Below are 18,922 nucleotides of genomic sequence, written 5' to 3'. Positions count from 1 at the left end.
ATGTATTCAGACAGTCTGAAAAGCTCTGAGCATGTGGTGGTATTTATTTCCCAGTTTGAACATTACCTAAATATAGGAAGGGTTGTTGCCAAGTGGCCACCCCATTTCATCCTGAACCCTCTTATGGGATCACAGAGTTAGAGATGGAAATGAATGTAGAAATAATATAAATAATCAATTTGGTCTTTTAAGATTTTTAGATGTGAGGAAGTTGAGGTTCCATGACCACAGGAGCATAGATTTAGCATTAGAAGTCCTCTAGCCTATACCATTCTTTTTACAAGTGAGGAAAACTTAGACCCAAAGACATAAGGTGACTTGCCCACATGGATAATAAGCAGTCTCTGTCTCTTGATCATTATAAAGTTATCTCCATTCTGGCTGGCTTGTCAGAAGTGAAATTATATTATTCAGATCTCTTTGACAGATTTGATCTTTGATAGTAAAATTGCTTCTATCATCTGTTCTCTACTTGAATCTCTGGCCCTCTGACAGGGGCCCACATGCTTTATGATTTTTAATTTCCATTAATATGGCTTCTTGAATGTTCCTTCCCAAACTGCCTACTGTCCCAAACTAACTTGTTTTCTACTTATGACCCCTTTCCCCTTTGTGGTCCTACTCTAGCTCCCCTGTTCATTGACTTGAGTTGAATTTTTAGACAGACTTTAGAACAAGAATTCTTAACCTTTTTTTTCTTCCTTTTTTTGTGCGTGTGCCATGTGTCCCTTGTAGCAAAGCCAATGGAAACCTCACAATAATGCTTTTCAATACACAAAATGCATAAGGTTACAAGCCAATTATCGTAAAATACAGTGATCTAAATATTAAAAAGAACCATAAACCCCCAGTTAAGAACATCTGCCTAGAGAATAGATACTGTTCCTTACTTGAAGCTATGGGATCTGAATACTTCTTTTAGGAGGACAAGTAATTGGTGAAGGCTTGTGCATCTTTTCCTGGTATATGTGTGTGTGTGTGTGTGTGTGTGTATTTATCATGATTATAAGTATAATTCATAGACCTACATCAATATTAGCATAATTCCACTCACATTCTTCTGTGATTTTTAAACACACAGACAATTTCTGGATTTGACGATCAAGTCTTTGAATATTTATAATGTGCTTTGGAAACTTACCATTATGACCCTTTGTACACCTTGGGGCCATGACAATCAGAGTGACTTGTAAAGCAAGTGAATGGGATGTGGATGGCATGGGGCTGCATGTTAATTTATACTATGGTAGACTAGGTAAACTAGGGTGCCCTTAGGAAGGTGGTAGACCTCATCACTTCCTAGTTTAGCCCATTGTCTCTTTGCCTAATCTTTAACTCTCTCACAATGAAAGGATGGGAGCCACTGAATCTCCCAGAGAGAGAAAAGTAGAAAGATGAAGAATGGGAGGACATAGAGAAAATAAGTGAGAAGAATATAGGTCTCCACCTCTTATTTCCTTTTTTTCTCTTTTTTCTATTGTCAGTATGAGGATGTGAAAAAGTTCATGGAAAAAAGGAATATTAGTTGAGAATTTATCTATTTGTGGGCAGTTTGTTAAAGTGTAAAGAGTACTGACTTTGGACTCAAAGGGCCAAGGTTTAAATCCCACTATCTGGGTGACTTTGGGCAAATCAATTAACTACCTTGTGCCTCAGTTTCTAAACTCCAAAATGAGGAAGTGGTTTAGATTGCCTGATATGGTCTTTGGGATGAATTTCACATAAAAGGAGAGGGTTATCTCAAACACCCACCATGATGGCCAGGGCCATCTCAAACAGTGGATAATCCAAATATCAGTTACACTGGCACTGGTGTCTATTCCTCTATTTTCATTTGAATGTATTTGTCACATTTTTAAAGAATTCACTATATGCAAATAACTGATAATGAAATTTCAGCCTTAAAATCTGTTCCACATCCTGCCCCATTCCTTAATATCTCTCTTCTTGTTCTCCACTGAAGGGCGACCACAGATGACGTCACTTTTCAGAGGTAAACCCAATTTGATTCCTCTTATATGTTATTTCCTGTTCCTTCTCTGACTCCCTACTCACTCCCCCAAATTAAAAGACTTGAATGACTTTAAAACTCAACTTGGCCATTACTGAATGAGGTTAAGAAGATCCTAAATGTGGAAGTGAAAGAATTAAGCAAAGTGGTTGACTATGTTAAAAATAAAAGCCAAACCTCCTAAAATCTCAGAAGGAAAATAATATTTTAAGAAGCATATATATATATATATATATATATATATATAATTAACTCATTGCTACTGGAGAAAACACTGTAAGACCAGAGTTAATGTCTTACAATGTTTTACCAAGTTCTTCAGTGTCTTTCTTTCCTCGTTGCATTCACCAGGAAAATATTCACCACATTCCTTATTCTGACAGTTAAACAACCACAAATTGTAATGGGAGCAACTTTACTTGACCTGTATGTTAATTACCTTGATTTTCTTTACTGGCCTTTGTCCAACACAAGACTGTTAAGTGGAGAGAGAGGGCTTGAATTCCTTACTGGAACTCAGTTATCTCAATATCCTTTGATATTTTCCCCAAGCCCATAAAAAGGAAGTAGGGGGCATCCAAACAGATTGTCCTAACCTCTAAGATTTTCTTTGATATTGCTTAAAGAATCTGACAGATTTATTATTCGGTAAGAGCACCATTTTCTCCCTTTTCCTCTGTTTTATGTGGCAACAAATCATGGCATCTATGACTGTCCACTGTAATCCCAATCTACAAAGGAACAGGATGCATTGTGTATCTGGCTTCAGCATTGCATTTTTAGTAATAAAGCCAGGGCCCAAAGAGAATGCTGCTAGACAATCACAGACTATACAGCTGGATGGCAGAGACTCAGAGACATACTCTAATTTGGCATCCTAGCAATGCAAAATAAGTTTTAATATCATTTATCAGAACTTTTAAACATCTTGGGTAAACTTCTCTACAGTCAGGTCTATACTGAAAGATAAGGCTCTTTGAGCCCTTTGACCTCTTGGAATTCACCAATCTTGATCATCCAGGCTAAAACTCCTGCTTGTAGCTCACTTATCTGATGGAGGTCTCAATGGTACAAGTGGTTATAGTTACCTAGACCGGGGTCCAGAATTTCATGGAAAGTTAGGAGCCCAGAGTAAAAAGAATATAATTTTTATGTAAACACTTTGTGCCCTGTGTGTTAGCAAATGTTTACTAATATATGCATTGCATGCTGGAAAATGTTTAGCAATTGACTCTCTGGAAAAAGAAGGTATGCATAACAAATCTATATATATATTTTTTTTGTTTGTTTCTTTCTTAGGTCTAGATAAGCAACAAAACCATAAATTAAGTCCTTATTCTTAGCATTTACTTATTTCTGATACTTAAATCCTCACACTGAAAATTTCACAATCAGCTTTTGAGAACATCATGCTACAACTTGCCTCCAGTACATCCCTGCTCTAGAAGTTATAGACTAGATTTTAAAGTCTTATTAACAGTGTGCAGGTTTGTCTTTATGATGATTGTACATGGATTACAACTTTTATATTAGGATAAATATTATAGTAGGATCAATTTTGAGCCAAAAGGGACCTCGAAGGTCATCCAGTCTAACCTTCTCCTCATTTTACAGATGAGGAAGTTCACATAGTCACAAAAGTATTCAAGTTTTAAATCCAGCTTCTTTGACTCCAAAACTAGTGCTCTTTTGACTACTACAGTATGTGACAATGACTTTTGATGAATATAAAAAAAATTGAACCTGAAATCTTAGGCACTATATTTGTAACTAGGTCTTAGAGGTCATCTAGTCCTACCTCCCCCATTTTACAGATGAGAAAATTGAGGCCCAGAGAGGTTAAATGATGAGGCCAAAGTTACCCAAATAATAAGGGACAGAAGTGGGATTTAAACCCAGGTACTTCAAATCAAGTAGGTGCCCTTTCCATTGGATGTTGCTGCCACTGGTATTGCTGACCTCATTTGCTAGATATAAAACACTAATTTAATATGTAACCAAAAATAACTCATTATAGAATTGTACTGTAATGTCCTAACACAAATGGAATCTAGAGAATATACAGTAGCCTTCCTGTAGTAAGGCATTATTTTTTTGGACTTACATGTAAGCAGAGGTCACGTAAGTACATATTTAGAAGTATTGCACAAAGAACCCAGCTTTGCTGATTAAGTGATCTCTAGTGATGTATTTATACCATTTATTTAAACATCTAACCGATGACTTAAGATGCTACTGAAAATAACCTAATATCATTTATAAGCTATCTGTTTTTAGCTTATTAAATAAAGTTGGGGGTTAGCTGTTATTTTCTTTTTTTTTTCCTTTAGAAGAGAAAATACAGACAATCTGAACTAAAGAAACATGTATTTGCTTAGGAAGTCCTTTTTAAAGGTAGAACAAGAGCATGGAAAATATTAGGAACTAAGAAATAATTGAATAGGATGACACTGGTTATTATAGAAAATAGTATCACAGCCTTCCAAAAGCACAGATAGAAAAAAAGAATATAGAGCAAATATGCCTTAAAAGGCATAAATTCTCTTCCTCCCCACCCTAGGTCAAAGCAAAAGCAAGGATCCTTTAGAATGTTATCAAATACTATCACTTGTGAAGCCCGTGAGTATTTAATTACCAGCTGCTCTGGGTGAGTCTTGAAATGTTTCCCTATTGTTTAATACAGTTGCAGATATACACATATATGTTACAGACCTTGTGGTTGACCAATTTGAATTCTTCAGAATTAGGATGAACTTCAGATGAGTTTTTCCTCTTCTTCCTAGGAGAGCTGAAGTTGCCTATTCATTAAAACGTGCTTGGTCCGCTGTGAGTTTTGAGGCAAGTGTGGCCTCGGAGTTGCATCTGTCCTCTCTGAATATGTCATTCTTACCCCCCCCCCTCCCATCTATATTTGGTAACTGAACTCATGTTTCAGCAGAGTGCCACTATCTGGCATTCCAGTAGCAGAGCCCTTAGGCGTGGAAGCAACACTGAGCTCGGAGAGTGTGTGGTTCTTAGAAACTCAGGGCCAGTTGGTGGAGGGGGAAAGGGTCTCTATTTGTTGCAATCAAGATAGCCTTTAAAGCATGTGCTCTTCCATTCTAATCTGGAAGGCCAACCGCCACCACCTATTTGTGGGGTTCTTAATCAATGCAAGACGCTCCAAGTAATTGGCTCATGGGGGGGAATAGATGCCTTTTAAGGAGTTGCCCTCTCAACACTGGAGCTTTCAGCTTCCCTCCACCACCTCAGAGAGGACCCAGGGCAATTTTTTCTTCTACTTACACGTAGGCTAGCAAATCAGGTTTCCTTGAAACAACATTGACCTCTTCTCAAACTAAAGTGAGAAACCTGGCATAGACTTTTCCTATAAAGAGTTACCTTAATTGTAGCCAAGAGACTGGCAACACGAAGGAAAATGTGAACGAGAGCTTTTAAATTTTAAAATTGCTGAAACCTTACATTTCTTATTGTATTTAATTCTGAGGAGATTTGATTAAATTAGTCACTTAATTCAGTTCCCAAATATTATGAGGGGAGTGTAAGAATGACACATTCCTAAGCTAGCAAGGTTTGGACTTCACAATGGTCATGGGCAATTGATGGGTATGTTTTGAGAAGGGATGAGGAGAATGGGTATCTTTATTTTCTAAATGAGCAAATTAAAACTATGGGATTTTGAATGACTTCTCTTGGGTCCCGATATGAGGAAGAGTTAGAAATTGGATACAAAGTGGAGTCTCTTCTAATTCTAAGTTGAAGGATCTTTTCAAGTGTTAAGAGTAGAGATGCAATCTCTTAAAGGACTAGATAAGTAGTCCACACGCACATTAAATAATATTTTACAGGAAATGTTGTTCCCATTTTATTGGATGTTTTCTACATAGTTGAAATAAGCAGGTGAGTCAGTTATCCAGATATAATTAATTTAATTATAACTTTTTTCCTTTTTTGTTTTTGTAGACACAACCTAAAATTAAATCGTTATAGATACTATGAGTAAAAGCACAAGCCTGACCCATGTGGGTGGGAATTTATTTTACATGCCATAGAACTAGACTGTAAATGAATAAGAGCTGTCACGTTGCTATAAAGAGAAAGTCTATTCCGGGGTGGTTTGTGCATTTATTCTTACAGGTGCAAGCTGCTTCACAATTGTTCTATTAATAATGTTATAATCCTAGTGCATCAAATACAAGCAGATAGGGGGTTGAGTAGTGAAATTGTTTCTCCATGTTTACATATTGGGCTTGGACTAAGGAAGATTGAAGCTTGACTCTTGCTCCAGACTTGGGAGTAGGCATTCACATTTTATCCTTCAAGCATTAGTCCTATAGCTGTACACACACACACACACACACACACACACACACACACACACACGCACACACACACACACACAATGCTCTCTTGACTCTACTCATCCTCATGGTCTTTTTTTCAGTGGTTTTCTTCAGCTCCCTTGGGATTGAGAAGCTGGTTCTTTCTTAGTCAGGATAAATTCCTCTGGTGAGAGAATATCTTGATCACAGTGAGCTAGCTCATTGATCTAAAGTGTTAGGTTTAATGGGGAAACTCAAATGAAGGTACTTTCCCCCCTTTTGAGATGGCAAACTTCAGTGGAATGCTCTGGGGATCTATGAAAGTAGATATTTTAAAGTAACTATTTTCCATAATAAACTCCAATATTGGGTACATAGGTGACATCAAAAACAAATGACAGGAGCAAGGAAGAAAATAACTTCCATAGCCATAGCTAGGAATAGGGTTTATGACTAGATAGAAGGGTAGAGTCTCTGGCCTGGAGTCAGGAAGATTCATCTTTATAAGTTCAAATCCAGTGTCAAATATTTACAAACTGTGTGACACTGGATAAGTCATTTAATCCTATTTGCCTCCGTTTCCTAATCTGTAAAATGAGATAGAGAAGGATTGGCAAATCACTCTAATATCTTTGCCAAGAAAACCTCCAATATGGTTACTAAATTAAATATTACTGAAAAACTATCACTTGAAAAGGATAAAGAGGATGTTAGAAGAGAAAATAGACAAATTTTATTATATCAAATTTATGGTTTTACATAAACAATATCAAGACAGTTAAAATAAGAATGGAAAAAGGTAGGGACAAAAGTCTTTGCAAAAAATTCTCCAATAAATGTATCATATCTGAGATATTTCTAGTCAAACATTTAAGTATCACTTTGTGTTAAGTGTTGGAGATATAAGGAAAAACAACAGAAAATAAAGCAAAAAACAGAAAAAAATCTTTCTCTGAAGGAGCTCATAGACTAATGGAGAAGACAACATGAAAAAAGTAGGTGGGAACAAGACAGATAAAAGTTACTTGCAGATAAATCTAAAAGAAGTCAGTTTAGGGAGTTGTGGGATTTATGAGGAACTGATTCAAATATGTAAGAATGATTGCCATTCTCCAATAGATAAATAATCAAAGAATATAAATATAGTACTTCCTTTTCAAAGCAAAAAATCTAACTGGTTTATGATTTTAAAAGATCTAATCAATAAAAATAAGAGAAATAAAAATTAAAGTAACTCAGACTAATGCAATTTCTACTTATTAATCACATCTCTGGTCCTGTAGGCTTCTGATGTCTTTTCTAATATTGTGGTAACTTCACTTTATTCCATCTGGATCCAGCATTTATTCTAGGCCTGCTACACAGACAGGGGCTCTCTTGCTCTTCTCTGAAGCTCAACACTTTAATGTTAGGACTAACTTTCTCTAATCTGATCCGTATTGGACATGGCACAACAACTGGATAAGTTGCTTGGCACTTTTTGGTGTTCCTCAATTTTAGGTACTGTTCAAATTGAGGAGTATGATAGAGGCTGGCACTAGAGAAAAAGTGCCAGACTGATCAATTTCATATACTCTTAAGTCTGGCACTTTTTCTCTAGTGCCAGCCTCTATCACAGGAGTAAGGGAGGAAGAGGAAGAGGAGGAGAAAAAGTAGAGGAAATGGCAATGGCAGTGGAAGGTTGAGCATAATGGGTAATTAGGGAATGCTGGAAATATAGTTGGATGCCAATGATGGAATTCCTCTAAGAGGACAGTGGGAAGTTTGCTCTTCCTGAGAAGTGCCAATTCTTTGCTGCCTGAGCCATCTTCACTTAGATGTCCTGAAGGAATGAAGATGGCAGAGTAAAGCAGAGAAGCTCAGAGTAACCATGTGAATCCTCTCCAACCAATAATGAAATAATACCACAAAACAAATATAGGAATGAAAGAATCAACAAGGAAATGGAGTGAAACAACTTTCAAGAGAAGAAAAACCCAAAAGGTAGGTAAAGAACATCTGGGCAGTGGGGTAAGAGGTGAGCACAGTCAGTAGGAGGCTATAGTAAGGAATGAGGAGCAAGCCAAGAGCAAGCCACATACCCCCACCCCACATCTACTGCCTCAGGTTCAGAACCTAAGTCCAAGCCAACATTCAGATCCTGAGACCCTGCCTGGGCAGAATGGGTTTTTTAAACCCTTACCTTCCATCTTGGAATCAATACTGTGTATTGGTTCCAAGGTAGAATAGTGCTAAGGGCTAGGAAATGGGGGTCAAGTAACTTGCCCAGGGTCACACAGATGGGAAGTATCTGAGGCCAGATTTGAACCTAGGACCTCCTGTCTTTAGGCCTGGCTCTCAATATACTGAGCTACCCAGATGCCCCTACCCCTTGAAATTCTAAACCTGTGGTGAAGTCTAGAATCCTAGCCCAGGGAAGTCTGTAAGTAGGCTAATCTGTGTGGGCCCAGAGTGAAGCCAGGAGTCCCAGTCTGGGCCCATGGTGAGGACATAGATCCCATTTTGGGGTAGTTGATTGACCCAAGAGAAGGGTCTGGATTTTTTTGCCAGGAGCTCAGGATAGAGCTCCAAGATAGGATAATCAACTATGTGCCTGATTGGATCAAGTAACCAGTGAGACAGAAAGGGTATGCATAAGCCTGAGGAAAGTCTTTAAGCTATCAGCATTTCAAGGATTAATTAAATTAGCAGTGGGAGGAGGCCCTCAGAACTCACAGCCCTCAGGTCATCATACCATTTCTGAAGAACTTAAACTGGCCGAAACTCAGAAAATAAGCTAAGGGTAGCATAAGGAAGGTCTGAGGTCTAAGAGAATATACTAAACTACCCCCAAACAGAGCCTACCTATAAAAAGGTACAAAAATGAGGAAACAAAAAAAAGCATCTAACTCTAAAGAATTTTTATAGAGGCAAAGAGCAAGGTACAAACATAGAAGGGGACAGTGAAAACAAAGCAAACACATGCAAAGTCCAAAAGAAAAATATGTATTTTACTCAGATTCTGGAAGAGCTCAAAAAAGACTTCAAAAACCAATTAAGAGAGGCAGAGGAAAAGTAGGGAAGAGAAATGGAAGAAATGAAAAAAGGAGACCCAAAAGCTGATGGAGGAAAATCAGGCCTTAAAAATTAGAATTGAGCAACCAGAAATGAATGATTTCATAAGAAATCAAGAAACAATAAAACAAAATCAAAAGAATGAAAAAAAAAAGAATTAAACATGAAGTTGCTTATTGAACCAGAAAATAGATCCAGGGGAGACAACTTAAGAATTATTGGACTACCTGAAAGTTATGATGAAAAAATCCCCCTTGGACATCATAATACAAGAAATTATCAAAGAAAACTGCCCAGATATCCTTGAAGAAGAAAATAAAATTGAGTTGAAAGAATGAAGGAGTTGAATGATGATACCAGATATCATCTCAATGTACTCTGTTTTTGCCTTCATTAGATGATGAAGCTGGTTTAGTGTTGAAACTGAAATTGGAGAATTTAGTAATGTTTTTGAAGTTACCATTTTGGTATAGAATTCTTTTATTTTGATGCACTGGAGTTTAATGATTCCAATGGACAATTTATGCCTTCAAATAATTTAATGCTAATTTGTGGTTTCTTGGGAAATGTAGGTATTCTCACAAGATTTAAGCCCATCAAAATCGTAATGTTAAAGTAGCATCACTAAACTTTCAAGTTTAATGAAAAAAGTCTGATGTTTTTACCTTTTACCATCAGCCAAGAAATAATTCAGTACCAAACTTCGAATGTTGTACTTGAAAATATAGGAAATCTAGAGATTTAAATGAAGTAGTGGGGCAGAAAATATAGAAGTATCTGAAAGCTTCTGCTCTGGCAGTTTTAGAACTTATAGGAAAAGAGCCAAGATGTATTAGTAAATATCTATAATGGGGAGAAATCCACATGTACTGGTATTCCAACAAGTGGGATTTGCAATGGAAACTGAAAATCTTTAGAGAATGAATGATCCAGTTCTCATATACTAGGGAGTAACCACAGAGCTTCATTAAGACTCCGCATTTAGTCTTGCTGAGGAATTTGTAGATTTTGCCAGATTGCCAAGATTGTCAAAAAGGAAAGGATATATCTGGAAGAAATAAGATCTTGTCATCAGAGAAGCACTATGGATTCAGGAAAACAATAAAAGAAACAGGATCCATGAAGGAAATCATATAAAATAAATGTCCTTGTATAGAAAATATGAAAATGAAAGGAAAGACTCCTGTTTAAGATAATAAAATTTGCAATTCAGATATCAGTGTAGTAACCAAAGGAAAATATTACCCTTTAACATGGGATCAAATTGAATTAAATACTAGCACACAATCAGCCCTGAATTCAATAAATACAACTGATAGTACAGAAACATTTAGCAGAAAGATAACAGTGTGACACTTATGAAAACTCAATTTCTTACCTTTCAAGTGTAGAGCTACGTATGTAAAGTATTGAAACTTCTGAAACCAATGACATTAAATATCTTTCCAAAGAAAAAACTGTCAAATTACTAATATCTAAACTTTCAGCATAGATCCGACAGGAGAAAATGTTTCAATTTATTCTACAGATGTGAAAAATGGTGATTGTAGTAATGATTTTTTGCTTTGCAAAGATATGAATAAAAATAATTTTGGTGCCTTTGGACCAATTACTGGCTCACTCCTTATTTTGTTAGTAGCACCAAAAATTCAATGAATGACATAATTTTTGAGGAGTTCTCAGAACAGGTCCTACATTTTTTTTTATGAATTTAGTGATTTGAGGTCTGACATGGTGCTACTTGTCAAGAGGAAATAATATTTTCTCAGAATAGAAATGAACTTCTAAGATATTATCAGAAAAATATGAAGTTGAAAGAAAATTTGTATCAGAAAGACATTAAATTGCAAGAAAGTCTTCTGTGTCTGGAACTAAAAGTCTTTCCAAGATAAAAAATAGCAGTTGTAGTCAATTTGAAGATGTTGATTTGGAGTTAAAAATTCAAGATAAGTATATATTGCTTTCCAAGACCCTCATGATTTTGCACATTTCAATTCAACTGGTAAAATACAGATTGGAATGCTTTTGAAGACAAACAAAAGGATAGTTGCTCTGGGGTTACATTTGGAAATTAACAGGTTGTTGAGTCTCATCATGAAAGAGACTTATCAGTCATGGAACAGGTAAATGTAAACATATTGCTTGTTTATTGACTCCCAAAATTCAGTGTTTCTTTAGCAACTTCTCAGGAGCAATTGTTAGTGACTATTCATAATAACTGATATTTTCAATTCAGTTAGCGTTGTTAAACCTCTTACCATACATAATTGAAGTCTGTTTTCCTTCCATTCTTATCCCTAAAATTAATGAAGTTACCTACCTCCAGTACTTGCTAAAAACAAGCAACATGTAAATAAGAACGAGAGGAATTAGCTGAAAGTTGGATGCTGTTGGAGGTGTAGAGAGAATTAGAAAATAGTTGTGATGCTTATGGGATGAGATCCCATGAGGTTGCTCCAATTAGCATCATGAAACTTTTGTGCTCTTTAGAATTGAAACACAAAATATTCTTTTTATAAGCTATAAGCAATTTGTTATTGTAACTGTCATGTATGAAGCAGAACTGGATTTGTTAGAACCCACAAAGAAACGGTTGAAACAACTTTCTTCTGCAGAGAAAATAGATTCAGTTGGTCAAATCCACCTTCTATCACTATCTATCATCTATCAGCATGTAAATTTGATCAAATTTAGGAATCTTTACAACCTGTCCAGTTGGATTGGAATAACAGTGGTCATACTTGCCTTTCAGATGCCAGAGGAAGTTCCACTTTTATGAACTTTGATCTCTTTGGGTCTTGGAACTATAGAAGGTCTAGGGCAATGCCACAATTTGGGTTTTTGATCTGGAGTTGTATTGACATCTTCAAAACCAGAAACTGTCAACTCAAATATAAAAGGTTATCAATGCATTTGTATTTGTGAGACTTGTGTCCCTAGTGGAGAAGGCATGTTGACCAGAACTTTGTTTCATTCTGAGCTTAATAAGAAATAGATGACATATTTCCATATACATTTTGGTATAGAAGATAGTGCAAAAAAACTCCAATTCTCTATTATGCCAAGCTTGATTTTTTTTAAGATTAAAAAAATCATCATTTAACTTATGAAGATTAATAAAAAGAAAATCTAAGAATGGATGTGATAGTGGTGGGAATCCTTTCCCTTCTCACACCATTGGGATGCGACCCAAAAGAAATGGAAAAGGGCATTTCTTCTAATTACCTGGACTTGTACTCCATTGCTAACTTTATTCTCTCACTTTCCTTTCATAATTTGCTTAATGTTCTTTGAAGACCATCTGGAAGTATAGCTGGCCTCCTAAAGAAGAAAAGGAGTGTTAACACTCCTTCATACTCATTCATCAAAATTAAAAAGAGGTAAACCCTTTACAAAGTGCAAATGGACCACTCCCAGTTTGGCTCTCTTTAGAGTCTATGAATAGGTCACTTGGAATATGAGCCACTCAAGATTTCATGCCCTTTACAAGCTGTGAATGGAGCCTCTCAAAGCCTGAGAGGGGGAAAACCTTAACATTCTATTGTTTTGGTTACCTGTTCTTTACATCCTGAAATTTTTTCAAATGTGTTGAAGAAGTTAATTGATCATGGATAGCCTGCTCATGCTGCTGTCCCCTTCCCCCGTACATAAATCAAATGCTTAGGCAATCAAGCGAGGCTAAAACATTGCATTTTACCACCTCCTCCAACTCTGGTACATTGGATTGAGGAGAGTGATAAATGTAATCTGAAAGTCAGGTAGTCTAGATTAGAACACATCTCAATACTTGCAATAACACATTTCTATAATTTTTCTCACACAACCTTGTAAAGTATAAAGTGCAAGTGATATTATTACCGTCTTAAAGATGAGGAAATTACACCCTAGGGACCAAGTAGTTTATTGATAACTTGATAGCTTGAACCCATATCTTATCTCTGAGTCTAATGTGCTTTTTTTTTTTAAATACAATTCTATGGATTTCTTTTTCTATCACCAGAATTTCTCCCAGTATCCCAACTCTAAGATAGTCATTCTAGATGATGGACAATATTTTCAAGAAAAAATCAGCAACACCAATGAATGCAAATAAACATCTAAAATCTTGTGCAACATTCCATACCACAGACACCCCACCATTACAAATGACTAGGAATATGGGTATCTTCTTATATTTTTTCTTTGGGACAATTCTTTGTTCTTTATAATCTTGCAGCAGTCATTTTTAAAAATTTTTAATGATTATTTTTTTATATACACTGTTGTATATGTTGTTTTCCTGGTTCAGCTAACTTTGCATTAGCTCATGTTAGTCTGTCTGTGCTTCTCTATATTTATCATATTAATTATTTCTTTGAGAATAATAGTATTTTTGTACATTCACATGACAAAATTTGTTTCTTTTCCCAGGCTATGAGTATCTATTTTATTTCTAGTTCTTTGCCACTACAAACACATATACAATGCTACTATAAATGTATTTGCATATATCAGCCTCATTGGGGTATATCTCTAGGGAGATCTAGATCAAAGACTAATAGACATTTTCTTCACTTTATGAGTTCAATATTATTTTAAGATGGACATTAGCAAAATTAAATGTATCCAGAGGAGAAGAATCAAGAAAATAAGAAGTCTAAAGGAGCAATTATTATTATTATGTGCCAGACACTGTGCTAAATGCTTTAAAATATTATTTTTATTATTTTTGTTATATCACTGTTATCACTGTTTTGCCACTGAAGAAACTGAGGCAGAGATAAAGTTACTTCTCTGGGATTTACACAGCTACTTTGTGTTTTAGGATGGATTTGAATTCAAGTCTTCCTGATTCCAAACTTAGCACTTTATCCACTATGCCATTTAACTCTCTCTCTCTCTCTCTCTCTCTCTCTCTCTCTCTCTCTCTCTCTCTCTCTCTCTCTCTCTCTCTCTCTCTCTCTCTCTCTCTCTCTCTGTCTCTCTCTCTCTCTCTCTCTCTCTCTCTCTCTCTCTCTCTCTCTCTCTTTATTTTACTTTGTTTCTAATACCAATATCTTCTCTCTCAGAATCAATACTAAGCATCAGTTCCAAGGCAGAAGAACATTAAGGACTATGCAATTGGTGTTCAGTGACTTGCCCAGGATCACAAAGCCAGGAAGTGTCTGAGGCCAAATTTGAACCAACTACCTCTCAGCTCCTGGTCTGGTTCTCTATCCCCTAAGTCACTGAACTCCTTTCCCTCTCTCATTTTTCTTTTTCTAAAATTCTCACTGTCTGTTTTTGAATAGATACTAAGTATTGGTTCCAAACAGAAGAGTGACAGATACCTAGTTGTCTCTGGGACAGATACTATGAGGATTAATTGAAGAAACAGGGCACTTATCCTAGAGAAGACATAGGATGCAAATGATTGCTGCCCTCAGATATTTTTTTGAAATAGCAAACTTTAGTGCTTGCTTTGGTAATACATACTAAAATTAGAATACTACTGAGAAGTTTAGTGTGGCCCCTGCTCAAGGATGAAACACAAATTCATGAAGCATTTTATATTTTTCCTCTTTTTGTGGTGGCAAAGGATTGGAAAATAAGGGGATGTCCATCAATTGGGGAATGGCTGAACAAATTGTGGTACATGTTGGTGATGGAATACTGCTGTGCTGTAAGAAATGATGCACTGGAGGATTTAAGAAAACACAGGAAAGACTTACATGAACTGATACATGGTGAAACGAGCAGAACCAAGAGTACATTGCACACAATAACAGCAATATTGTGGAATGATCAACTGTGGCTGACTTAGCTACTCTCAGCAATACAATGATCTGGGACAATTTTGAATGGCTTATGACAAAGAATGCTATCCAATGCAGATCAAAGCATATGATGTTTCACTTTAGTTTATTTGTTTTTGTTTGGGTACTTTGATTTTATCTGAGTATTCTCTTATAAAAATAAACAATATGGAAATAGGTTTTGCATGATAATACATGTATAGCTTATCAAATTGATTCCCATGTCTTGGAAGGGGTAGGGAAAGGGGAGAGAGACAATTTGGATCACATACTTTAAAAATTTTGTGTGCAAAATTGTTTTTACATATATTTGGCAAAATAAAATATCTTTACAAATAGATAACCAACTTTATTAATCAGGAAACTTTTTAAAAGACCCATTTATGTACAAGGAACAGTCCCAAGTTCTGGAGATTTATTTCCAAGAGTGAACAGACCCTTGTCCTCTGATGAATGTATTACTCAGTTACTTCCTCCACTGATTCATCTTCCAGCTCTTCCATAATTTCTCACCTATTTGGGGTAGCTACATGGTTCAGTGGGTCTGGGGCCAGGAAAGCAAGTTCAATTCTGGTCTTAGAGACTTGCTAGCTATATGACCCTGTGCAAGTCACTTACACTCTGTCTACATAGTTTCCCTATCAGTAAAATAGGAAAAATAACAGCATCTACCTCCTAGGATTTCTGTGAAGATTAAGTGAGATAATATTTGTAAAATACTTAGCACATTTGTTGGCACATAATAGGTATGAAATATATCCTTCTTCCCTTCTCCTATTTGATTCTCATACCATTTGATTCACAAACTCTCTTTAGGGAGTCTACTCAAAGACTACCCAGATTTTCTTGTTAAAAATAATAATTATTGACTTTAAAGCTTTATAAAACTCTTTCCTCATGGAAACTCTATAAACTACATGATAGGAAAATGATTACCTTTATTTAAGAGACAAAGAGAACAAGGTTCAAATTCATGTAGCTAGGGAAACAGTTTGGTGTGTATGAGAGCTATTTCCCAAGCAATTCTTTTTTTTATATCAGTTTGGGTTTAGTTCATATTACTAGTTCAGATCCTGCCCAGTGGAAACGTCTTTTCTTTGGAACCAACCATTATACTGTTTTCATGGAAGAGGGTTCAGTCCTCGGAGCACTTGCAAGTGCTGCATTACTCCCATCCACACAGAGTGCTTCTAGATATGCATAATGGACATGTTTTTCCTTCGTCTTTGGAGCAAGCACAAGTATTCCCTGACTATTTTTTGCTGGCTCATTTCATGTTGATGAAAAGTCTTATAATTGCCTGCTGAGCCAGAACTGAGTGTACATACACAAGGTTCAAGAAGACAATCTCTGGCTCTTTTCCCTGTCAGCTTTCAATGGAGGAGAAAGAGCTGTGAGTCTCCAGGTAGGGGAAAGGGCAGTGGCAGAGGCCACAGTGGCCTTGTCATCCTCCTCAGCTGTTATGTGGCCACAAACACACCATGTCTTTGTTCCTTTTGACTCTTGTATTTCTTCTTTCCAGATCATATATGACAGAGAGCTCAGAGATGGAATTTGTCTGGTTACATACAACCTTCAAAGTCCATGTCAGACATTGTGCTAAGTGCTTTACAAATACTATCTCTTCATTCTCATAAGAACCTGAGAAGAAAGTGCTAATATGATTCCCATTTTACATGTGAAGAAATTGAAGCAGAGAGAGGTGAAATGGATTATCTGAGGTGTGATTTGAACTCAGGTATTTCTGGCTCCAGATCCACCATTCTATCTATTATGCCATTAAGATCCTGCAGGTATATTGTATTTTCATCCTTTCTATGCCTTCTCAATAAATATCCCTTTAGGTTATTGATACCAGATGAGTAATTCATACTGGAAAGAATTCTAGATCTAGGCATGTGAACAATAGGAATAGAAATCCCAATTGCTCAGGGTTATCCCTAGAAACTTGAGGAAAGAAAATGTCAGCTATCCCCTGGAGGCTCACCTTGACAGTACAAGTTGGGGTTGGGAAAGTAAGCTCAGGAAGCTTCCCTCACCCCAATTGTGGTGCCTTTTCTCTCCTTAATTAAATCCTATTTATCCTGTACATAATTTGTATGTATCTGTTTGCTTGTGGGCGCCCCTATTCAACTGTGAGCTCCATGATGGCAGGACTGTCTTTGGCCCAACTTTTCTATCCCAGTGGCTGGCACACAGTAGGCACTTAAGTGTTTATTAACTAACATTGACTAGAGGTAAGAAAATATGGCAATAGAACATATATGGTTGACATTCTTTTTATCCCCTTTAACAAAATATGGGGAAATGTAGGGAAAAGTGATTTATTCAGAAATAAAAATGGTATTTAAAAATAAAAGATATAAAAAACAATTTATTAACCAATAAAATATATTAACCAATTATTACCTGACTGGCACTATTCTAGAAACAAGATAAAACTGAGTCTGTCCTTGCCTTCAAAGAGGTGATCTATTGAAGGAAATAAGATTTAAGTATATACAGAAGAAATACCAAACAAATGGAAGTATCTTTCAGATGGATAGAAGAAACACAATTAACAATATCATTACACTGGACTATATATACATATGGTCACATTATATATGTATATTATACACATATTCCTTATAATTATTTATATTATAATAGTTCACATCTTTAATAAATCACTGATCAATAATATAATTAATAATTATTAATATTATAAATACTAATTATATAATCATCTATTATATGTGTGAATTATACATATATATGTGTGTGTGTGTGTATCTCAAGCTCCTTTAGATAAGTGACTATTTTTTTTTTGTATCCCAAGTATCCAGCACAAATGCCTTCAGAATAGAAACCTTAATAAATGTTGAAAACTGAGTTGAATTGAAGGTTGTCCTTAGGAAAATCCCAGCAGAAACCAATACCAAATAGTTAAATGGGTGATCCTTTTTTTAAGGAAGTTCCTTACCATGATTTTTTCTGTTTATAAAAGCAGCTCTCTATGTAATTTTATGTCTATATTAATTAATCTTGATTGCTTCCTGTCGCACTCCATCCACATCAGTTTCCCAAAGAGCACTGGTAAATAAGGTTTCTGTAGAAGGCATAGTGGGCCACAAATGGTGATGAGAATCCCCTGTGTTTACCTCACTTGCTCCTGAAGTCCCAGCTTTCATCCCTAAGGTGTTAATGAAGTATTAAGTTCTTTCTCTAATGGAATTCAAAGGAACAACTTCAATGAACCACTGGTATTTTAAAAGAGATAAACCCAAGGTACAGTAGTTAAGTTCTACAGTAGTTCCCAGAATGGAGGATACACTAATTGAGGAGACATCATTGGGAGCTAGAGGTGAGAAGGAGTGGATTTCTTTTTCTTTTCCCCACAATTGGCCATGGTAGATGTCACATTCAACAGGGAAGAGAGAGAAATACCCCAGAGAAAGACATCACTCAAGATAGAAGCAGCTTCCAGCAATTGGAAAGCTGGCAGCAACAGAACAAGTTGGCCATGGAAAGGATCAGGCACTGGGAACCCAGTTAAGAAACCCATCCAACAGAGTATGTTAAATTCAAGGGAAGTTATATGAACACTGTGAAAAAAGAAAGGACTTTTAGATGGGATACAAGGTGTTCAGAGTCGCCTTTACTACAGATAATTTCTTCCTTTGGAATATTCTACTTCATGTCTGCTTTTCCAAGAGGAGAATTTCACATCCTCTCTCAAAACTCTTTATTCAGATGAATTCCTAGAAATGTTAAACAGT

At 36.2% G+C, this 18,922-nt stretch overlaps 1 protein-coding gene and 1 non-coding gene across 4 annotated transcripts in view; one reads left to right on the top strand and one right to left on the bottom strand.

The window, feature by feature from the left end:
* Window positions 1–4,878, bottom strand: part of PALLD (palladin, cytoskeletal associated protein) — a 490,519-nt gene extending 485,641 nt beyond the window's left edge. For 2 of the 3 annotated variants that reach the window (XM_007496140.3, XM_001365702.4), the window contains exon 1: window positions 4,724–4,877. The gene's annotated coding sequence lies outside the window, so the exon portion shown is untranslated. Of the gene's footprint in view, window positions 1–4,723 lie in introns of all 3 variants that reach the window. The other variant, XM_007496142.3, reaches the window with a different exon arrangement.
* Window positions 4,879–14,821: 9,943 nt separating this feature from the next.
* On the top strand, window positions 14,822–14,923 carry LOC130455329 (U6 spliceosomal RNA). Its single transcript, XR_008913243.1, has one exon. It is a non-coding gene; the product is annotated as a U6 spliceosomal RNA (small nuclear RNA).
* Window positions 14,924–18,922: the final 3,999 nt, after the last annotated feature.

The sequence above is a fragment of the Monodelphis domestica genome, chromosome 6 (assembly GCF_027887165.1).
Source record: "Monodelphis domestica isolate mMonDom1 chromosome 6, mMonDom1.pri, whole genome shotgun sequence".
Taxonomy (NCBI): domain Eukaryota; kingdom Metazoa; phylum Chordata; class Mammalia; order Didelphimorphia; family Didelphidae; genus Monodelphis; species Monodelphis domestica.
The sequence above is the reverse complement of the archived record's forward strand: the minus strand, read 5'-3'. Positions and strand labels throughout refer to the sequence as shown.